We start from the raw sequence: 24634 nt of genomic DNA on the forward strand, positions 1-24634 counted from the left end.
ATATGCTGTATATGCTGATCATAACTAATCAGCCATCATATTTGGTCAACACAATACTTACTATTGGGATGGAAGCCTGACATTGTGAAATTAAAGTGGACTTCTATGCTAAAGAACTGTGTTGTGGTTAAATCTTTGAACTTTTGGACTTGTGTCTGGCTGATGTAGAGCGCTAAACTTAATTCATCTACAACTGTATAGGGTGTCAATACTCGCTCATTAGTTCAGTGATCCACCTAGCCAGTTTGTGCGTTTGGAACATTAACCCCTGGAGCTATTATTGTTTTTTTCCCTATAAGTGTATTTCCTTTGTTATATAAGTGTCTGCTGAGGAGCGCATATACCACTCTCTCTCTATAAATCATGAGGCCCCCAACAAGACAAATTCAGCAATCTTGAGGCTCCCAACAACTCATGAGGCCCCCAACAAGACAAATTCAGCAATCATGAGGCCCCCAACAAGACAAATTCAGCAGTCATGAGGCACATAAATAGACAGCATTTCACATAAATAGGCAGAATGCCCCCTTAATATTATTATTTAGTATTTATATAGCGCCGACATATTACGCAGCGCTGTACAGTGTGTATATATATATATATATATATCTTGTCACTAACTGTCCCTCAAATGAGCTCACAATCTAATCCCTACCATTGCCATATGTCTATGTATCTATTATGTGGTGTAAGTAATGTAGTCTAGGGCCAATTTTAGGGGGAGCCAATTAACTTATCCGTATGTTTTTGGAATATGGTAAACACCTCTCACCTGGCTTCTGAATTCTCCTCTACTGGCTGCTGTGCCTGGCAACACTGTTTTTGGCTGGATTGGGGATGATGTGTGGGCTGAAAGGCCTGGCAGTGATGCTGTGGCCTGGCTGGTGGTGATGCTGTGGCCGGGTTGGCTGGCGGTGATGCTGTGGCTGGTGGTGATGCTGTGACCTGGCTGGTGGTAATGCTGGGCTGTGCTTGGTTGGTTGAAGTAAATGCTGGCCTGACTGGTGGTGATGCTGTGGCCTTTTTGACAGTGATTCTGGGCTGGTTGGCTGTTGGTGATGCTGGGCTGGCTGGCCTGGAAAGTTTAGGTAGTGACAGGTGCCCCCTAGTTAAGGTAGTGCCAGGAGTCCACCAGTTTAGGTAGTGACAGGCGCCCCCCAGGTGAGGCAGTGAGTGACAGGGACACCCAGGTTAGGTAGTGAGTGACAGGCGCCCCCCTGGTTAGGTAGTGAGTGACAGGCACCCCCCAGGTTAGGTAGTGAGTGACAGGTTCCCCCCAGGTTAGGTAGTGAGTGACAGGGACCCCCAGGTTAGGTAGTGAGTGACAGGCGCCCCCCAGGTTAGGTAGTGAGTGACAGGAACCCCCAGGTTAGGTAGTGAATGACAGGCACCCCTAAGGTTAGATAGTGAATGACAGGCACCCCCAGGTTAGGTAGTGAGTGACAGGCGGCCCCCAGGTTAGGCAGTGGTGACAGGGACCCCCAGACTAGGTAGTGAGTGACAGGCACCCCCAGTTAGATGGTGACAGGTACCCCTCGCTCACCTCCCAGCAGCAGCAGCCCAGCGTCAGATCAGTATTAGCCGGTGACCTGACCAGTTAGAGCAGGCGCACGGACGCACCACGCTCTATATGCGGAAGTGATGTCACTTCCGCATATCAGTGCAGTGTCCGCTAGGTCCTAGCACCCGCACTAGTGGTCGCCGGCTAATCGAGGTCTGATGCTGGCAGTGGCGGCTAGCGGGGGGGGGGGGGGCAGCAGCGGCCGGGGGAGACAGTGGGCACCCCAGTAAATAGATTTGGGGCACCCGCGGACATGGGGGCACATGCCCCCCCTAAAATAGGGCTAGTGATGCCCATGGCGTAGCATTAGAGGATGCAAAGTTTGCGACCGCACCGGGCCCTTGGACCAGAAGGGCCCACTAGAGGCTCTCCCTCAACCACAGTATTAGCTCTTCAATGGTGCTATGCTGGTAGTGATCACTTCTATACACTGTATGCTTTGAGTAGTGGTAATCATTAACAAACCGTTCCCCCCTCTGCTTACACCTCTCATACTGCAGCTGTCCCCCTTGGCAGGTTTTGTTGCACCATTTCAATTATTATATATAGAATTATTGGGGGACCAAGTCTAAAACTTGCACTGGGGCCCAAAGCTCCTTAGCTATGCCACTAAGTCCCAATACCTACTGGAGACAGAAATTGTGTGTGTATGCACCCCAGGGCCGGGCCGAGGCAGAGGCTGAAGAGGCTCCAGCCTCAGGGCGCAGTGTAGGAGGGGGCGCACAATTCATTCAGCTGTCATTCCCAATTGTGTTTGAAGCACAAAGAAATAAGAAAAGGACATACATAGCAGTGACTGCAAGCCAGATAACTAGAGATTAAGGTGTTGGGGATGTTGGGGGCCCTGGGGCGCCTCTTAGTCTAATAGCAATTAGTGTGTGACGACTGGGGTGGGAGGGATGGAGGGGCGCACTTTGCTGTCTCAGCCTTGGGTGCTGAAGGACCCTGTCCCTCCTCTGATGCACCCTAACACTGTATTTCAGTCATGAATTTCTCTGTCTGTATAGAGTTCAGATGATAACATTCACCTGTTACTTACAGAACTCTACAAAGGGCTCATAATTCCTTCCATGTGCCTCAGGCAGGTGTCTCTTTGTGGAATTGCTCACTGTCCTGACAGACCTCAGGTCTTGGCTGCATCCTTGGAGAATTGGATTTGGCTTTTCTCCATGCAGGAAACCGTGGTTCCTTCCTGCTCTTTATTACAAAATAGCAAGCCACATTTTTAATCTCACAAAGGCACCAGCATCTTCCAGGGAGAGGATCTGCACTGTGAGGAGAGATGATGTTACTACTTTTGTATATGCCACTTTGGGGTAAGTGATAATGCACAGTGAATATGAATTAATGATCTGCAAATCTGCCAGATATACTTTCTCTAAAACAGACAGTCCCACTGTGGGATGCAAAGTCTTCTGTCTCTTATTTTTCTACAATAGTCCCAGTTTAGTTCTGACATATAGATCTCTATAAAGGTATGCACTATATTCCTTATGGAAACGTTTTTGGTGAAGGCACTTAGAGGGCAGAGTCTTTTTTATCTGTTTAGAATGTTCTTGAATTTAGAATGTTCTAGCATAACCACTGTTAGGGAATCCAAGATGAGAGGGGAATGGAGGTTGACATGTTTATTTCCATTTATTTAATCCACATTGCCTGGCTGTCCTGTTGATTCTCTGCCTCTAATACTTTTAGCTATAGACCCTGAACAAGCATGCAGATCAGATGCCTATGACAGGTGTGTAATTTAGACCCTACTGACCAGAAAGATTAGCAGGACTGACAGGCATAGCTCCCAACTGTCCCTCTTTCCTCCTCATTTGTCCCTCTTTCAGGATGTTGTCCCTCTTTCTATGTAATATATATATTTCTCTACTAAAAATGTGTTTGATTGACTCTAAACTTTATTTTCATCCTTTAAACTGATATATTACTAATTTTAAAATGTTATTATGAAGGAAAATGAACCAGGATAGAAAGGACCAGTGTGGTTTGAATTACAAAACAACATATTTTTCTTGAGAAATCTTTACAGTATGCGTGACTAGGTGTGTGATGGGGACGTGATCAGGGGTGTGAAAGGGGTGTGGCTTAAGTGTCCCTCTTTCCCATCTCAAAAAGTTGGGAGTTATGCTGCCAGGAAACTGGTATTGTTTAAAAGGAAATAAATATGGCAGATTCCATAGGTCTCACTTCTGGTTCCTTTTAAAGTAGACACCCTATAGTTGTACAGTGCAGCCCAGACCTACAGAGCTGCAAGATGTGATCAGAAACCTCTGTTTCTGCCCCACCCTCTTTTTGTGTGAACAGTATGATAATGCAGACCAAGCAGCAGTTGTCCTGCCCCAGAACTCATTGTTAACTCTTTCAGTTGAGCTGCCTTAGGTCATTTGACAACGTTTGCATTAGATTTGTAGATTGAGAAGCCTCATTTGTCTCAAAATAATAATAATACTTGGGCACGCTGCATATTGTGCTCTTACACCTTTGGAGTTGGGCTTTAAAAGGGAAACACAACATCTATTAAATTAACTATATCACATTTGTCAGTGCTTTGCAAGCCATTTTGTAATATAATGTTATTAAAAAACATCTTTCCATTGCAGTGTGCAGTCAACTACTTTTTATACATTCATCAAGATATTTAAAATTCACATCTCTGCAACCATGGCCGCAACATCCTGTTTGAAAGTGCTGATCTCCCTATCTGCATAGTACATCCCCAGATAAGTTTTCCTGCATAGGTGATGTGCTGCACAGATATTAACAAAAAAATAATCTTAGTGTCCTTTGCTACATTCTCTTTTTCTTTCTTTCTTGTCTTCTTTTTTTTTTTTTTTTTTTGCAAACACTCAGTATTGAAATTAAAGCCCTGTAGAGCCTGAATGTATGAGAAAGGCTTCATAACAACACTTTTTGCGTCAGGCTCAACATCATGTGATGGTTTGCAAAAAGAATCAGAAAAAATGAGACAATAAAAAAGGAATTACTATATTTTTGGAATATAAAACTGGGGGTTGGCGGGATGGGGGAGGGGGGGTGGAGTGAGTGCGCCTTATATTTCGAATGTACGGTAGAAGAAGTGTAGAGGGCACAAAGAGCACTAACCCATCCAGCAACGTGCTCCTCTCCCCCTGGCTCCCATCCTGTGGATGCCAATGTGCTCCTCTTATGGTCTTCTCATCCTGGAGCTAGCAATGTATAGAGACACAGTGGCTGCCCACCGCTATACACTGCAGGTCATCCGTACTTTTGCACCATGCTCCTCTTCTGTTCTTCTTATCATGGAGCTGTCGGTGTACGGGGACACAACAACCTCCATATATTGCCAGCTAGGGATGAGAAGACCAGAGGAGGATCACTTTGGCAGGGCTGGGCCAAGGCAGAGGCGAGAAAGGCTCCAGCCTCAGGGGGTACCCAACTCACTCAGCTATCATTCCCCTATTGTGTTTGAAGCAGAGAGAAATAAAAAAAGGGTATACATGGCAGTGACTGCAAGCCAGATAACTAGAGATTAAGGTGTTGGGGGCCCTGGCGCCTCTTAGTCTAATAGCAATCAGTGTGTGACGGCTGGGGTGGCAAGGATAGAGAGGCACACTTTGGTGTCTCAGCCTTGGTTGCTGGAGAACCTTGTCCCAGCTCTGCGCTTTGGCATCCACGGGACCGGAGCCAAGAGGAGTGGAGCGCAGCAGCTGGATCATGTGCAGTATGGAAGTGTTAGTGTAGTGTTTGTACAGTGTAGTGTTGTGGTAGTGTAGTATGTAGTGTAGTTTAGCTTAGCTGGTAGGGCAGCAGGCCTTAGTGAAGGTTAGCTGGTAAGTGTAGCTTAGATAGTGTAGATTAGAGACAGTTTAGGGGCAAAAGATCATAAGACACCCCTGCACAATAGATGCACCTAGGTTTAGTATTTTTGTTTTTATCCCTGATTTTGGCCCTCTAAACCTAGGTGCATCTTATATGCCGAAACGTCTTATACTACGAAAAATATGGTAGATTCACTCACACATTCTAAATGCATAACTTTTATTTTTATCTATGTATTCGGGTTTTCCTGGAAGTACCTGGCGTATCATCTCTTTAACCTCTTGACGACCAGCTAACGCCGATTGGCGTAAACTGGTCGTCTGCAAGTTTCCATGGAAACGGCCGCTCGTTCGAGCGGCCTTTCCATGTCCATTCACGGAGGCTGTCTCCGTGAACAGCCGGAGAGCCGCCGATCGCGGCTCTCCGGCAAAATGTAAACACGCGGGGAAGAAATCCCCGCTGTTTACATCATACGGCGCTGCTGCGCAGCAGCGCCGTAAGCCAGATCGGCGATCCCCGGCCTCTGATTGGCCGGGGATCGCCGGCATATGATAGGCTGAAGCCTATCACCAACAATCCTGCGGTAAAGATTTGTTGCCTTCCCCTAGATGAACTGGGATATGCGCAGGTGTTGGACAGTGATGCACCAATTCATTTTTTCTGGTTGAACATATTGATATATATATATTTTTCAATGCAACAAACTACACTGAGCACTAATGTCTCCCCATACACACACACTGCTCCCACTACTGTCATACCCTCCAGTGGCACCAGTTTTTACACAACAATAAGTCTGGCATAATTGCAAAGGACCACCTTCAGAGAGGATGTCATTCAATTTATTCTGCAGTAGATTTGCATTTTCAAGAGATCAGTTTGTTTCCTCCAAAATTTCAGAAAACCAAATGTTGATTTTGTTCATCAATGCATATCAGAGGCAACACTCAAGCCACCAGCGGCATAGCAATAGGGGATGCAGAGGTTGCGACCACACCAGGGCCCCTGGCCCAGAGGCACCCACTGGGGACACTCACTCATCCATCTTATTATCTTTTTATTGGTGTTTTGCTGATAATGAAAACCTCTATATGTGCATTAAATAGTGGTAATCCTTAACAAGATATTTTCTTACTCAGATTATGCCTGTAACGATCGGTGTCCAAAACGTAAGGACCGGCACCATCAATTTATAAATGCTCTTTTATTATTTATAAAGACACATTGACAAGGAACAGCAACGTTTCGGAGGGGACCCCCTCCTTTCTCAAGCCAGTGTCAGTGTCTAATAATACATGCATCTCATAGCCTTTATATATCCAACACATCATGGAGTCTAACCTATCACATTGCAGCAGCGCCTATGGCGACCAATCCCCTCAGTGCAGTTCAGGCGGACCTGATGGGGGACTACATAGCTAATATGCTAATGTGTGCTTAGCCCAGCTAGCCAGTAATGCGCAGGCGCCGGGGGGAACAATCGGTGTCAGCACACAGAGAGAATCTGATCGTTGATGATCTGCAGAATCATCAACGATACAGATGTATACCTGATTATGGATTATCTGCAGAATCACCAATAATACAGGTATGACTAACCTCTGGACACCTAATGAGTAATGTGTTAGATGAACTGTAGGCTATCTCCTGAGGAGCAGGAGATATACGTGACTCAGCCAAGAGCCACCTGGTAGACAGGTGGCCCTGGGCAGTGCAGAAACTATCTCTTAGATAGAAAGGACCTGGTAACCAGGGAAGCAGTATTAGATGGTGAACTGTACTGCAGCCAAAGGAGAAGACCTCTGGCTGCTAACAGACCGGACTCTCTGAGGTGAGGGATTCCTGGTTGCAGCTGACACCTGGTGGAATGGTGTCACTGCTAATACTGATCAACTGAACACTCAGGGAGAGTTACAGATAGGATGGTCGGGCAGGCCAGGTCGGCAACACAAAAGCAGATGAGATACAGAGATAGAAGACTGATTCGGTAACCGGGTACAGGCAGGGTCTGGCAACAGACAGATATGCAAGGTACAGAATCAGAAGGCAAGAGAAAGGTCGACAGAGCAAAAGGTCATAACATATAAATATCACAGAATCCTAGACTGGGGTGTGAGCTCCTTGATCTCGACACCCGGGAACTAGTCTAGAGTATAACACAGTATAGACACAGAGTCCCTAAGCTTGGGTGTGAGGTCCTTGGTCACAACACCCCGGAACTGGTCTAAGGTATAACACAGCAATGACACAGTATCCCTAAGCTTGGGTGTGAGGTCCTTGGTCACAACACCCTGGAACTGGTCTAAAGTATAACTCAGCAATGACACAGTATCCCTAAGCTTGGGTGTGAGGTCCGTGGTCTCAACACCCTGGAACTGGTCTAAGGTATAACACAGCAATGACACAGTATCCCTAAGCTTGGGTGCGAGGTCCGTAGTCTCAACACCCTGGAACTGGTCTAAAGTATAACACAGCAATGTCACAGTATTCCTATGCTTGGGTGTGAGGTCCGTGGTCTCAACACCCTGGAACTGTTCTAACATATAACACAATAGTAATCTGGCTCAGTGTGAATTCCCAGGTCCTCCTGGTTCTAACACACTGTGGGATCTGACTGGTCTGAGTGCTCACATGTAAGTAATCGCAACGGCAGACAACCAGCAACTGACAGGCAAGAAGTATATATAAAGCAGCGCTCCTCAGCGCCGCGAAGCCCCACTCAGCCAATCACCTGCTGCGCTGGGATCAGCTGAAAGTCCTGATCAGCTGATCCCTCTCCTATTGGCATAAAGGGCCTGCCTCCTAGTGCGCGCGCGTAGGTCTCCATCTGTGTGCACTACTAGGCTCAGACACACCAGACGCATGCTGCTGTGCGGAAACCGCCGGTCTGAACGCGGAGACAGCCGACCCGCTGCCAGACCGCGCAGCGGTGTCTCCGCAATCCTTTACAATGCCTCCCTGACACTGCAGCTGTAACCCGACTAGAGTCTTGTTCCGCCCGACTGAGTGGAATCCACCAGACCAGACACTGACTTAAATGCGAATATCAAGAATTTATTTGTGATCTAGAACGATGGTCAACTGGTTACGTCTCAACCATTAACAACTCCCAACACAAATATATATATTCTTTTCACATTAAGAGTCAGTTAAAGTCTTCTCCTCTTCATAGCCGGTGCACCGGTAAAAGCTGCGGAAAAAAATTCAGGTTACTTATAATACTTCATAAAAATAAATAAGCTACAATAGTTCTATTTTCTTTCTTTTACAATCATCAACCACAACTCAATACAACACTTATACACCAGCATATGGTACTGTGATGAACATGGGCTTGGGCAGAAACAGGTCTACTAAGCAACTTCAGTTAATCAGTCTCTGTCCCTTGTTACCAAGTCCAAGCTATATTGCTCAGCAAAACCTTAGGTATCACAGTTCCTCTTTCTTTATGGTACTGAAGCAACTTTTACTTTTTGTGTAAGACACTCAAATTAATTCCACTTTTTGGCTCCGAGGATTTCTCAGACTCTCTTTCTTTTCTCCACTGTGGCCCCCAAATAAAACAATAATATAAAAATAACCAAATAAATCAATAAAGGATCAAAGAAATAAAAAGGAATAAAAGAAACAAAACAAACCAATGCACCCTGGTACAGCACCACTATCTTTCTTTAGCGAGACAAATCTTTCTTTATGCTGTTTGGATTTCACACTTTATGCAGTTCCATCTTATGTAATTGCAACACTTGGATATCAGTCTCTGTGGACTCCTTCTCTTTATCTGGTGCTATGTTCCTTTTACTGTAGTTCCTCTTTTACTGTCACAGGATGCAAAGCGACTCCATTACAACTCTTCTCTGTTTCTGCTGCTGGTAGGTTAACAAAGCTTGTTGTGTTTAGCTGACAGGTTTTCTTTATCTTAAACTCTCTCTCTCTTCTCTCTCACAGGCCTTGCACTTAGGTAGAACATATATCACTTATCATTTACTTCAATATTATGCTGTTGGTATATATATATATATATATATATATATATATATATATATATATATATATATATATATATATATATATATATATATATATATATATAGAGGGACTGATGCAGGCTGACAGGCAAAATGTCTTAGGATCAGTACATTACCATATCACACTCTGAAAGGGCTACAATTTTCCCCGTTTTTTAAAGATTGTAGTCCTCTACAATTCAGTTAAGTTAGTATTCAATAAAATCATCAAGCAAGTATCGATCAGCCAATCTCCCTTGGTTGATTCTAGTGGATTTTCGGATTATCTCTGCAGGGTTGATATCCACTGAGTCAGTGTCTGAGGGCTTCCCTGCAGTCAGGGCATCACACTTTATTTCCTTCAGATAAGCTTCTTCTAGATGTTCATTGATAACTCGAAGGGTATCCACCCAACAATGTCCTTTTCTAGTATGTCTGAACCGTCTAGGCTCTTCACCCCTGGGCAAAATATCGGACGCCTCCTTCTGTATTACTGCACCACTCTTAAGACTGGCCCCGGCATTCTCTCTCTCTTGCAAAACCATTGCAGCCCGTAGGAGTGCCCCATCAAGTGGCAAGTCTTCAGATGGATCAGGCTTTGTTCTTCTGTGTCTGATTCGTTGAGGTTTAGGTGGTGGGTTGCAGTACTCTTCCTAGTCTTTCTGGCTCTATGCCATTAACTCATCTCTAGTTTTCTCTCGCGGCCGGGCAATCTGCCCATCTTGTATCTCACATATCTTCAATAACTTCAGGTTCTTTCACATTCACACTCTTGTCATCACTGGTGTAAGGAGATTGTGTAACTGATGATACAGAATCAGTTCTTAATCGTACTTCTTCAGACCGTGTAGATTTCACTGAGTGCCCTGCCTCTCCTAGTTTCCAACCACATAGGGATCTTTGAAGGTAGCAATCATCATCTCTTGTAAGAGCCATGGAATTCTTGCTGCCTCGCAGTGGGGTATAACCAAGTCTAGTTACATTGGCGGCCCCAAGACCTTTCTTTTCTTCCACAAGGTCAAACTCAACCATCTCTCCATTCCTAAAGTGGCGAAACTGATTCCTGTAATGCTTCTTCTTGATGGCAGTCCAGTGTACAAACACATCTTTCTCCTCACCATCTCGAGATATGAATCCATATCCTCTCCGACAATTGAACCAATTTACCACTCCTTTGATCTTAATAAGAACTCTCTGAACTCTTCTCAAAGGATCCTTGTTTCAATTCTTCCAAAATTTCTCACGATTTCTCTTCTTCACACATCTCAACCAAAACAACTTAGTCTCGTCTGGGGTCTGTCAGCCAGATCCTGCAATTCGACACTCCACTACAGGATTCTTCAGTTTAAATACGACTTTATTCCAGTTTGTCAAGGAGCGTTACAATTTCGGGCCATATGACCTTTGTCATGAATGATATGGATGTCGAGACAATTGGCGATTCTGTATCTTTCCGCAAAGTACCACAAAATGACATTTTTTTATTTCACTGAAGGCATGTGTGTTTGATTAACTTGTTCAAACAGAATTCCTTGCTAGCCAGTGACTTGTTAATTAGCCAAGGGGTGTGAAACCTAGCCAGAATCCGGGCGAAGTAAACGACCAGATCGCTGTCAGTTTCCGCGACACAGGCGCAGATCTTACATTGGTTCACTCTCATCTTGTAGCCAGGGAGAATTTCCTTCCTAATGAGCGTGTTACACTTGTGGGGAAGGGGGTGTCAGACAAAAGTTGTGGGGGTGACTGATGACATCCCAGTGCCTGTGCTGTTGGGCACAGATCTTGGCACCCTATGATCCTTTATGATCCTATGATCAACACCCCGGATTGCCAGTCTGGACCTACTCAGGTACTATACAAGCTTGGGGAGGGACAGAGGGAGGCAGCTGGGTTTATTTTCAATGAAGGCATGTGTGTTTGATTAACTTGTTCAAACAGAATTCCTTGCTGGCCAGTGACTTGTTAATTAGCCAAGGGGTGTGAAACCTAGCCAGAATCTAGGTGTAGTATGTCAAAGGTTGTTCCAACTGGTCACACTCCGATGCTAATTAACACACCCTAAGGTCCTTTTATCCAGGGGAAGCCAAAGGAAGCTAGCTCCCCAGGGGTCCCCTGCCAACCTCAGACACATTGGCACCACTGGGGAACAGATTTAAATGCATGTAGTTTATGATTTCGGTCTGTTAAATGAAAACCGTGTATAGCACAGCTATGAAGTTAATATAGTCTTATTCGTTAAAATCTGCCCAATGTGCTGATATAAAATTCATAACAATAACCCGTCTGGTTATTGGTGTACGATCCTTCTTGAGGACAGGACCGCCTAACACACTCATGCAAGATGTCATATTAATCGGTATTTTCTTTTTATGAATCTGCTATCCACCTAAATATGACATGTATCGTTTATAAGTTACAATGCTTAACAATTTAAGCTCAAAATCCTCCTAGGAGGAGGTGGACTGTCATTGGTGGGTAATTCAGAGGGGGCAGGTGTTGCCCCCGCTGCTTAGGGATACTGTGTGTTGCTGTGTGAATCTGCTATCCACCTATATATGTATGTAAATGTGCGTAAATAATTTTTGTTATTAAAACGTTTAAAAATCGTTTTACGGTTATGACCTGTTCTTGAACATATACAATCGTACTTACTCCTCCGAAAATGTTGCCATGTGTTCTAGAGTATCTTGTATTTATAACCCGTATGCTTGACATGGGCACAGATAGACAGATCCGGCGCCGATACCTGCATACAGCTAAGGGTTAACTTAGTGTTCGCAGTGTGCTAATATATTTACAGTCATGTGCTGACTCACATGTGGTGGCAAGTATTTGAATTGTACGTGTTTGGTGAATCCTTTGGAGTCAGGACGCTCCTCTCGGCTAGTCGGTTCATAGACTGCGAATCCACATATGGGCATCTATGCGCAAAGCGACAGCGAGACCGAGTTTCTGACTCTGAGCGATTGACACAGTCAAGGACTGGCCCGTGCGGTCTATCACATTGGTTGGCAGCTTATTGGGATTTGTGTATGTTCAGAACATCAACGGCAACATTAATTTATTAACCTGCCAGAACAGAGCAAAAATCTGTGGTCGATAACCGGTGCATCCCCCCCCCCCCTCCCCCAAATCTCTTTTTTTTATCCTATCTTTTATTTTGCAACAATGGCTGATGCAGCGGGATACAAGCAAATGCAATTGTCAGATCTGGCAAACTTGTGTGAAGAAAGAGGCATTGAGACTTATAATAAAACGAAATAAAATGAAATTGCAATTAATCGAGGACTTATTGCGACTGAATACCCAGGCGGATCAGATGCTGGAAGAGCCCTCGGATGGTTCAGAAGTTACTGGACCTGGGAGAGCTGGGAGTGAGCTGTTAAATCGAATTGTCACACCTCCAGCCCCAGGGGAAAACAGAACAGAGTCTGAACAGATCGCACTAAATGCCGAGGAGCATGGTAACCGGCAGGAGCCCGTCCATGCAAACCTTTCCTGTGTTCCTGATGCTGGAATGCAGCATGCTTTACAAAGACTGTCGAATACAAATCCTGAGCTGTACCTGCAGATTATCAGAGAAATTGCTGACCGTGCAGAACGCCAACGAGAAGCTGACCGTGCAGAGCACCAGCTGCAGGCGGAAAGAGAGGAGAGAGAATCCGCACGCCGACACGACCTTGAAATGGCCAAACTGTGAGCGCAAGGCCAAAATCCTTCGCCAAGTGCACCGGAGCCCCGGCCCACAGCAGGCCCATTTGGGACTCCAAAGTTTAAGTTCCCTGAAATGGAGAAGGGAACCGACCTGGACACTTACTTGCAATCCTTTGAAAAGACTTGTCGTCAGCATCATTTGCCCCAGGAGCAGTGGGCGAGATTTCTGACCCCCAACTTGCGGGACAAAGCGCTTGAGGCGTTTGTGGACTTACCTGCTGAAAAAGACATTGACTATAATGCAATAAAAGCTGAAATTATCGCTAAGTACCAGTTGACCCCAAAGGTATACCGCAAAAAGTTTAGGGCCCTGCAGAAAGGCCCCACAGACACTTATGCAGACCTGGCGGGTCACCTGATCACTGTGTTCAGGCAGTGGTCACGAGGCCTCAACAAAGACTCTCACCAAGGTCTGGAGGACCTCATCGTACAGGACCAGTTACTGCACTGTTGTCCACCAGAGGTCCGGCAGTTTGTCTTGGAGCAGAAGCCTGGATCCACCAAAGCTGCCGCAGACCTCGCAGACACTTTTGTGTCCACCCGAGTACCGGACAGTTGCAAACCTCCAAACCAGAGCTGGAGAGGGGGGAGACCTATGCAACCTAGCTCTCCTCCCCCTGCGAACCGTGGGAATCGGGTCCCATAGCCAGAGAGGCCGGAAGCTGCACCTGCTACTCATTCGCTTGATACAACATATGTTCCCAAGTGTTACCACTGTGGACAGCGAGGATATCTCAAGTCTGCCTGCCCCGAGATGAGGACACCGTCTCCAGAGCCTAGCCCAGAGTCGGCGAGCCCATCCTCTACTGCACACGCCTGCCTCGTCATTGGAGCAGCAAATCCTCGACTTTCCGGAAATCATCAAGTCGTGGAAGTAAACAACCAGATCGCTGTCGGTTTCCGTGACACAGGCGCAGAGCTTACATTGGTTCACTCTCATCTTGTAGCCAGGGAGAATTTCCTTCCTAATGAGCGTGTTACACTTGTGGGAGTTGGTGGCACACACACACGCATCGCCAAAACTCGTGTTGTTCTCGATTGGGGAAGGGGGTGTCAGACAAAAGTTGTGGGGGTGACTGATGACATCCCAGTGCCTGTGATGTTGGGCACAGATCTTGGCACCCTACAATCCTTTTATGATCCTATGATCAACACCCCGGATTGCCAGTCTGGACCTACTCAGGTACTATACAAGCTTGGGGAGGGACAGAGGGAGGCAGCTGGGTTTATTTTCAGTGAAGGCCTGTGTGTTTGATTAACTTGTTCAAACAGAATTCCTTGCTGGCCAGTGACTTGTTAATTAGCCAAGGGGTGTGAAACCTAGCCAGAATCTGGGTGTAATATGTCAAAGGTACCGCTGGGGAACAGATTTAAATGCATGTAGTTTATGATTTCGGTCTGTTAAATGAAAACCGTGTATAGCACAGCTATGAAGTTAATATAGTCTTATTCGTTAAAATCTGCCCAATGTGCTGATATAAAATTCATAACAATAACCCGTCCGGTTATTGGTGTACGACTCTTCTCGGGGACAGGACCGCCTAACACACTCATGCAAGATGTCATATTAATCGGTATTTTCTGACAATTATGAATCTGCTATCCACCTAAATATGACATGTATAGTTTATAAGTTACAATGCTTAACAATTTAAGCTCAAAATCCTCCTAGGAGGAGGTGGACTGTCATTGGTGGGTAATTCAGAGGGGGCAGGTGTTGCCACACCCCCAAACCAACTTCATCAAAAGCACATAGCCAGCAGGCAGACTTCAGTCCTCCAAATCCCATCTTCACGAGAGCCTGCTGCTGCTAACCACAGGACCATGTGGTTAGCAGCCATCTTGGAACTGTAACATCTGCTTGGATTACAAAATATACCTAAAGGCCTATGATTCTAAAAACCAAGGACTTTGCATTTCTTTTCCCAGAAGGAAATATCCCCACACAGACTGCATTTCGGTTAAGTAAACCTTTCACAATTATTCGCTTTTTATTTTAAGCTTTGTGTGTATATGTTTATTAGTGTATGTAAATGTGCGTAATGCATTTTTGTTATTAAAACGTTTAAAAATCGTTTTACGGTTATGACCTGTTCCTGAACATACACAATCGTACTTACTCCTCCGAAAATGTTACCTTGTGTTCTAGAGTACCTTGTATTTATAACCCGTATGCTTGAATCAGGCACAGATAGACAGATCTGGCGCCGTTCCCTGCATACAGCTAAAGGTTAACTTACATTGTTCGCAGTGTGCTAATATATTTACAGTCATGTGCTGACTCACATGTGGTGGCAAGTATTTTAATTGTACGTGTGTGGTGAATCCTTTGAAGTCAGGAAACTCCTCTAGGCTAGTCGGTTCATAGACTGTGAATCCACATATGGGCATCTATGCGCAAAGCGACAGCGAGACCGAGTTTCTGACTCTGAGCGATTGACCTGATCAAGGACCGGCCCGTGCGGTCTATGACAACCTTGTCCTCCACACTGCCAGCAAAGGAAAGTTGGCTCTCTCTCAACACTTCTTCCAAAAGGAATGCCTCTTTGCCCCAGAACTTGTCTCTCTTCCTTCAACTTTCACACTTCCTCTGTCAACTGCTTAACTGCATCAGTCAAAGTCTCAATATCACTTCTGTAAGCCTCTTTTGACTTGTATATTTCTCTGAAAAGACTTAACCAGTGTAGCCTCCTTTTCTTGCTGATACTTCACAGCGAGACTCTGCAGCTTTTGGAAATGTATCTCTTTATCTCCTTCAATCCTCAATTTAAGATGTTGTTTGATGGTTTCATTTCTCAATCCAAGCAAGAACTGATTAACCAGACAAGAATTTGCATCCACATTAGAGATCTCTTCTTCCTCTCCTTCTTTTTGAGTCAACACATTCATCAATTCCTTCAAAGCATTAGCAAACTGTGGTCAGGGCTGTATTTAGGGTTTGGGCTCCCCTAGGCACCCCAAACCTACGGCGCCCCCCCCCCCCCCCCAGGAGAACGTTGGCGGCACGCGAAGCGCACCGCGGTGACAAATGGGCGTGGCCACAGAATGCAGTGGGCGTGTCCATAACACAGTGGGTGTGGTCAATTAAAAATATACTAGTAAGAGTGCAGCCCAAAGTCAGTGGGACCATGGTTTCTCCCTGGGTATAAGTAAAGTGACCTTAAAAAAGCAAGTAGGAAATGTCCCCCCCCCCCCCCACACACACACACATTAGCCAGCGTTCTCTCGCACAAAATAGTAGTAGGTATTAGAGTGTGAGCTCCCCTGAGAAAAGTCAATAACATGACTATGTTCTCTGCAAAGTGCTGCAGAAGATGCCAGTGCTATATAAATACATAATAATATGGTAGGACATTAGACTATGGGAGAATTAGATTGTAAGCTCCTCAGAGGATAGTCAGTGACATGACTACGTACTCCGTGAAGTACTGCTGAAGATGTAAGTGCAATATAGTACAGTGGTATGGCAGCATGATGGCGTAGTGGTTAGCACTCTCACCTTGCAGCGCTGGGTTCCTGGTTCGAATCCTAGCCAGGTCAACATCTGCAAGGAGTTTGTATGTTCTCCCTTTTGTCTGTGTGGGTTTCCTTAAGACACTCTGGTTTCCTCCCACATCCCAACAACATATGATACAGATAAGTATAATGTTAATTGGCTTCCCCTAAAAATTGGCCCTAGACTACGATACATACATAGACATATGACTATGGTAGGGATTAGATTGTGAGCCCCTCTGTGGGACAGTTATGTGACAAACCAATACATACTCTGTACAGCGCTGCGTAATATGTTGGCGCTATATAAATAATTAGTATAAGTACAGTAGCCAGGTCTATAGGTGTCCAAATGTAGACATACTATAGGTGTCCCCAGTATAGATATCCAGGTCTATAGGTATCCCCAGTTTAGGTAGTAGTCAGGGGCGTAACTAGAAATCACTGGGTCCCCTTGTGAGAATTTGGATGCCCCCCCCTCCCCATAGGTGCCAAATAATCATAATGGGGCAGCGTTTCACCATAAAATAATCACAATGTGTGCAGAATTTCAGCAGAGAATAATCACGAGTGCAACATTTCAGCAAAGAATAATCGCAATGTGGGCAACATTTCACCAGAAAATAATCGCAATGTGGGCAACATTTCACCACAAAATAATCGCAATGTGGGCAACATTTCAGCAAATAATAATCGCAATGAGTGCAACATTTCAGCAAAGAATAATCACAATGTGGGCAACATTTCACCAGAAAATAATCGCAATGAGTGCAACATTTCAGCAAAGAATAATCGCAATGTGGGCAACATTTCACCAGAAAATAATCGCAATGAGTGCAACATTTCAGCAGAGAATAATCGCAATGTGGGCAACATTTCACCAGAAAATAATCGCAATGTGGGCAACATTTCACCAGAAAATAATCGCAATGAGGGCAACATTTCAGCAGAGAATAATTGCAATGTGGGCAACATTTCACCAGAAAATAATCACAATGTGGGCAGCATTTCAGCAGTAAATCACACAGTGGGCAGCATAACACCAGTGGGCTGGCTGAGTACCTGGCTGGGTGAGCGGGTAGTGGGCTGGCTGGGTAGCTGGGTGAGCAAGCAGTGGGCTGGCTGAGTAATTAAGTGCAGTATTTGTATAGCGCCTTTCTCCTGTTGGACTCAAAGCACTTGCGAGGCAGCCAGTAGGCAGTAGCAGTGTTAAGGAGACTTGCCCAAGAAACTTCTTACTGAATAGGTGCTGGCTTACTGAACAGGCAGAGCCGAGATTTGAACCCAGGTCTCCTGTGTCAGAGGCAGAGCCCTTAACCATTACACTTTCCAGCCACTGCCTGGCTAAGCGAGCGGGCAGTGGGCTGGGTACCTGGCTGGGCAGCGGGTTGGCTGGGTACCTGGCTGGGCATGCGGGCTGGCTGGGTACCTGGCTGGCCATGCGGGCTGGCTGGGTACCTGCCTGGCCATGCGGGCTGGTTGGGTACCTGGCTGGCCATGCGGGCTGGCTGGGTACCTGGCTGGCCATGCGGGCTGGCTGGGTACCTGGCTGGGCATGCGGGCTGGCTGGGTACCTGTCTGGCCATGTGGGCTGGCTGGGCAGCGTGCTGGCTGGGTACCTGGCTGGGCATGCAGGCTAGCTGGGTCCCTGGCTGGGCATGCTGGCTGGCTGGGTACCTGGCTGGGCATGCTGGCTGGCTGGGTACCTGGCTGGGCAGCGGGCTGGCTGGGTACCTGGCTGGGCATGCGGGCTGGCTGGGTACCTGGCTGGGCATGCGGGCTGGCTGGGTACCTGGCTAGGCATGCGGGCTGGCTGGGTACCTGACTGGGCATGCGGGCTGGCTGGGTACCTGGCTGGGCATGCGGGCTGGCTGGGCATGCGGGCCGGCTGGGTACCTGGCTGGGCATGCGGGCTGGCTGGTTCCCTGGCTGGGCATGCTGGCTGGCTGGGTACCTGGCTGGGCATGCGGGCTGGCTGGGTACCTGGCTGGGCATGCGGACTGGCTGGGCATGCGGGCTGGCTGGCTACCTGGCTGGGCATGTGGGCTGGCTGGGCAGCGGGCTGGCTGGGTACCTGGCTGGGCAGCGGGCAGGCTGGGTACCTGGCTGGGCATGCGGGCTGGCTGGGTACCTGGCTGGGCATGCTGGCTGGGTACCTGGCTGGGCATGCGGGCTGGCTGGGTACCTGGCTGGGCATGCGGGCTGGCTGGGTACCTGGCTGGGCATGCGGGCTGGCTGGGCAGCCAGGCTGGCTGGGTCCCTGGCTGGGCATGCTGGGTACCTGGCTGGGCATGCTGGCTGGCTGGGTACCTGGCTGGGCATGCGGGCTGGCTGGGTACCTGGCTGGGCATGCTGGCTGGGTACCTGGCTGGGCATGCGGGCTGTCTGGGTACCTGGCTGGGCAGCGTGCTGGCTGGGTACCTGGCTGGGCATGCGGGCTGGCAGGGCAGCGTGCTGGCTGGGTACCTGGCTGGGCAGCGGGCTGGCTCTGGCTGGGTACCTGGCTGGGCATGCGGGCTGGCTGGGTACCTGGCTGGGCATGTGGGCTGGCTAGGTACCTGGCTGGGCATGCGGGCTGGCTGGGTACCTGGCTGGGCATGCGGGCTGGCTGGGTACCTGGCTGGGCATGCGGGCTGGCTGGGTACCTGGCTGGGCATGCTGGCTGGCTGGGTACCTGGCTGGGCATGCTGGCTGGCTGGGTACCTGGCTGGGCATGCGGGCCGGCTGGGTACCTGGCTGGGTATGCAGGCTGGCTGGGTATGCTGGCTGGCTGGGTACCTGGCTGGGCATGCGGGCTGGCTGGGTACCTGGCTGGGCAGTGGGCTGGCTGGGTACCTACCTGGCTGGGCGAGCTGGCTCCTGGCTGGGTAGCTGGGCTGCAGTTGCCAGCGGCTCTTAGTCCTTCGTGTGTCTCCCGGCTTTTCCCGACTCGCTCCCGCCCTCCAGCAGAGCGGCAGCTGTTGGCCAGGCCCAGGACGTGATCCTTAACTCTGCATGCCGCCGCCTGGTCTAGTGACATCACTAGACCAGGCGGCGGCATGCAGCGTTAAGGATCATGTCCTGGCTGGCCGCTGCTACTCTGCTGGAGGGTGGGGGGTGAGCGAGCTCACCTTATCTGTAAGTGCGCTCTCCGCCGCTCCCCCCATGTGCACCCCCCCCCCCCCCCCCCCCACAAAAAAAAAAATATTTTTTTTATGAATAAAAAAATAAAAAAAAATGAACTTTCGGTGGCCGCCCCCCCCGAGGACCCGCCCATGGCACCAGCCCATGGGTGCCTCTTAATAGATACGGCCCTGTCTGTTCTTTTCTCTGAGTACGGTCCATGAATCTTTTACGTATCACATGTAGATCAGCGGGGTCTCCATATATCTCTTCTAATATTTCAATGATTACTTCTAGTGGGGTTTGATCAGGTAAGTCAGAGGTCACTATTGTCTTTCTAGCATCTCCTTCCAAAGCCAAGATAGCGATTTTCCAATGAATGTCAATGGGGACTTTATAAGCTTTAATTGCACTACGAAATCTCTCCACCCAATCTTGAAGTAGCATGTTGGTGCCATTGAACTTCGGTAAGTATGTTGCTAACAGGCCTACTGATGTCATATTAAAAGCGGTTGAAGTTGGATTGGGTCTTTCACCTGCGGCTTCTGAACTGGTTCCGGGAGTAATTTCTTGATCCTTTTGCTGTAGCTCCTCCTCTTTCCTGCCGACTACGCTAAAATTATGTCACCCGACTAGAGTCTTGTTCCACCCGACTGAGAGGAATCCACCAGACACTGACTTAAATGCGAATATCAAGAATTTATTTGTGACCTATAACAATGGTCAACTGGTAACTTCTCAACCAGTAACAACTCTCAACACAAATATATATATATTATTTTCACATTAAGAATAAGTTAAATCTTCTCCTCTTCACAGCCAGTGCACCGGTAAAAGCTGCGGAATGAAATTCAGGTTACTGTAACAATTGTGGAACTTTCTCCGTGATCAGCGCACAACGCGTGCGCTGATACGGCGGAAATCCTCCACAAGCGTATAATTGCAGGAACCCAGCAAAAGGTGCTACGCACCCGTAGAGGGAGATTCCTGTCGGCAGATGGCGCTGGGGAGTGCAGAGGAACCAATCCTCTGTACCTCCACAAATGCCAAACAGGAATTGTACGAAGCGCACGAGCAAAGGGACAGGTTGTATGTGTGTGCGCCAATCTAGTCGCCACCCCGCGACAGCGCACACACAACAGCAGATACGAAACAGAAACGCAACCGCAAGAAAGGCGATTGCCAGAAGTGACACAAGGCAGATCAGAACAGAATACGAGGATAGCAAAGGCACAGCAAATCATACAATGAGGAGATACGGAAAATAACAAACGCTAACTGAACGCGAACACCGCACTCATTCGCAACAGTGCACGCGTTCATGCGCGGTCTCCACGTGATAAGCACAATAGAGACAAGCACGCCTAACTAACCATCGACAGACAAACATGAAACAGAGGACGCGAACGCTTGCTTAACGGTTACCTCACCGAGCCTCCAGCAAGTGTTTGTAGCAGACAAGACAGACACACGAAAACAGGGACAAGCGAGAGATAGGATCCACAGCACTAGCGAAAGTGGCTAGCGCGATCCAGGAAGACAGAACAGAAGGATCCACAGTACTAGCGCAGGATGCTAGTGCGATCCAGGTACAGAGTAGCAGAACAGAAGGATCCACAGCACTAGCGCAGGATGCTAGTGCGATCCAGGTACAGAGTAGCAGAACAGAAGGATCCACAGCACTAGCGCAAGATGCTAGTGCGATCCAGGTACAGAGTAGCAGAACAGAAGGATCCACAGCACTAGCGCAGGATGCTAGTGCGATCCAGGAAGACAGACAGGCTACCAGTAACAACCGCTGTTCTGGTTAGCACCCAAACACACAGAACGATTTCCTGTCGACCACCGCTGGGACAGGACAATCGTAACAGACAAACAAAACAGATAAGCAATCCTAACTGCACTAGGGAAACCTGCCCAGTGCAGTTTCCAGGAATTACTCTAAGCTGATCTTCAAACAGAGAGTAAGGCTGACACTCCTCCAGGAGTGTTTCCCAGGAAGGAATCCTTATGACCAGCCAAGCATTGTGGGAAACACATAGTACTTATACTACACGCCTCCAATGAATGTGGCCAGGCAATTTGCATGACAACGTATGCAAATTCCTCAGCAAGCACAAGCTGCAAAACTGACAGAAGCTCTCCTTTCCAGAGTCCTGCAGCATGCAAACCTAAACAATGGTCAAAAAGCTGCCTGCCTGCACAGGCAGCTGAGCAGATCATTACAGTTACTTATTATACTTCATACAAATAAATGAGCTACAATAGTTCTATTTTCTTTCTTTTACAATCATCAACCACAACTCAATACAACACTTGTGCATCACAGTACCATATGCTGGTATATAAGGGCTTGGGCAGAAACTGGTCTACTGAGCAACTTCAGTTCTAATCAGTCTCTGTCCCTTGTTCAAGCTATATTGCTTAGCAAAACCTTTGGTATCAGAGTTCCTCTTTCTTTATGGCACTGAAGCAAATTTTACTTTTGTGTAAGACACTCAAATTAATTCCACTCTTTGGCTCCGAGGATTTCTCAGACTCTCTTTCCTTTCTCTACTGTGGCCCCCAAATAAAATAGTAATAAAATAAAAATAACCAAATAAACCAATAAGGGATCAAAGAAAGAAAAGAAAGAAAACAACCCAATGCATCCTGATACAGCACCACTATCTTTCTTTAGCAAGACAACTCTTTCTTTATGCTGTTTAGATTTCACACTTTATGCAGCTCCATCTTATGTAATTGAAACACTTGGATATCAGTCTCTGTGGACTCCTTCTCTTTATCTGGTGCTATGTTCCTTTTACTGTAGTTCTTTTACTGTCACGGGATGCAGAGTGACTCCATTACAACTCTTCTCTGTTTCTGCTGCTGGTAGGTTAACAGAGCTTGTTGTGTTTAGAGATGAGCGTAATGACGTAATTACGATTTCGCGAAATTTCGCGTAATTAGTGTAATTACGATTATGGCCGTAAGTATATAATCGTAATGAAGATGGATGTCGCGAAATTTCGCATAAGCGTAATTTTCGCATTACAGTGGGTATTACGAAAGTAATGCGTATGGCCATGCTCCCAAGCGGAAAAGTTGACGCATGGATCAATGCTAGGTAGCCGCCGACTTTACGGGTTAATAGCAAAGCCCCCTTAAATGCTAAGAGCCTCAAATTTGGAGAATATATTAAGGAGATCAGAAGGAATGAGAGGAAAATTTTTTTTTTGCAAAAAGACCTTATAGTTTTTGAGAAAATCGATGTTAAAGTTTCAAAGGAAAAATGTATACATTTAAAAACCCGCCGACTTTAACGGTTAATAGCAAAGCCTGCTTAAAGTTTAGGAACACCAAATTCCCAGGGTATATTAAGGGGATCAGTGGGAATAAGAGGAAACATTTTTTTTTCAAAAAGACCTTATAGTTTTTGAGAAAATCGATTTTTAAGTTTCAAGGGCAAAAATGTCTTTTAAATGCGGAAAATGTCAGGTTTTTTTTGCACAGGTAACAATAGTGTATTATTTTCATAGATTCCCCCAAGTGGGAAGAGTTTTACTTACTTCGTTCTGAGTGTGGGAAATATAAAAAAAAAACGATGTGGGGTCCCCCCTCCCAGACCTCTTTAACCCCTTGTCCCCCATGCAGGCTGGGATAGCCAGAATGCGGAGCACCGGCCGCGTGGGGCTCCGCACCCTGACTATACCAGCCCGCATGGTCCATGGATTGGGGGGTCTCGGAAGGGGAGGGGCAGCCAAGCTTTCCCCTCCCCCTCCGAGCCCTTGTCCAATCCAAGGACAAGGGGCTCTTTTCCACCTCCGATGGGCGGTGGAGGTGGAGGCCGCGATTTCCTGGGGGGGGTTCATGGTGGAATCTGGGAGTCCCCTTTAAAAAGGGGTCCCCCAGATGCCCACCCCCCCTCCCAGGAGAAATGAGTATAGAGGTACTTGTACCCCTTACCCATTTCCTTTAAGAGTTAAAAGTAAATAAACACACAAACACTTAGAAAAAGTATTTTAATTGAACAAAAAACATAACCACGAAAAAAGTCCTTTAATATTCTTAATTAACCATTAATACTTACCTGTCCCTTTAAATAAATGATCCCTCGCAATATCCTCGGAAATGTTCTATCAGTTACAATGTAACAAAGTTATTTACAATGTAACAACTTTGTTACATTGTAACTACGCCGCACCTGACGTCACTCGCCGCTCAGCCGCCGCATACGCGTCCTGCACGGACCCGACGGAGCTCTGAGCTATATAGCTCAGAGCTCTCTAAGCATCTTTGAATTCGGGCTCCAAGGAGCCCCATTGGTCCTTAGTAGACCAATGGGGTTCCTTCTGATTTGAAGGAACCCCATTGGTCTGCTAAGGACCAATGGGGCTCCTTGGAGCCCAAATTCAAAGATGTTCCCGCATCAAGTCCGTGCAGGACGCTAAGTCCCCGCCGGCTCCCGCTGCCCTCCCCGCCTCTCCCACATGTCACCCACATGTCACCCACATGTGAATGACATGTGGGTGACAGATGTGGGCAGGGTGGACGGCGGGAGCCGGCAGGGACTTAGCGTCCTGCACGGACGCGTAAGTGTATGCGGCGGCTGAGCGGCGAGTGACGTCGGGTGCGGCGTAGTTACAATGTAACAAAGTTGTTACATTGTAATAACTTTGTTACATTGTAACTGATAGAACATTTCCGAGGATATTGCGAGGGATCATTTATTTAAAGGGACAGGTAAGTATTAATGGTTAATTAAGAATATTAAAGGACATTTTTCGTGGTTATGTTTTTTGTTCAATTAAAATACTTTTTCTAAGTGTTTGTGTGTTTATTTACTTTTAACTCTTAAAGGAAATGGGTAAGGGGTACAAGTACCTCTATACTCATTTCTCCTGGGAGGGGGGGTGGGCATCTGGGGGACCCCTTTTAAAAGGGGACTCCCAGATTCCACCATGAACCC

At 47.1% G+C, this 24634-nt stretch overlaps 2 protein-coding genes across 2 annotated transcripts in view; one reads left to right on the top strand and one right to left on the bottom strand.

Moving 5' to 3' along the window:
- Positions 1-24634, bottom strand: part of LOC137532693 (SLAM family member 5-like) — a 412994-nt gene that overhangs the window by 181176 nt on the left and 207184 nt on the right. The gene's annotated exons all lie outside the window — the stretch shown is intronic.
- The window catches only part of LOC137532694 (uncharacterized), a 79338-nt gene continuing 57507 nt past the window's right edge, over positions 2804-24634 (top strand). The window contains exon 1 of the mRNA XM_068253517.1: positions 2804-2877. The gene's annotated coding sequence lies outside the window, so the exon portion shown is untranslated. The remainder of the gene's footprint in view (positions 2878-24634) is intronic.

The sequence above is a fragment of the Hyperolius riggenbachi genome, chromosome 9, assembly GCF_040937935.1.
Source record: "Hyperolius riggenbachi isolate aHypRig1 chromosome 9, aHypRig1.pri, whole genome shotgun sequence".
Lineage (NCBI taxonomy): Eukaryota > Metazoa > Chordata > Amphibia > Anura > Hyperoliidae > Hyperolius > Hyperolius riggenbachi.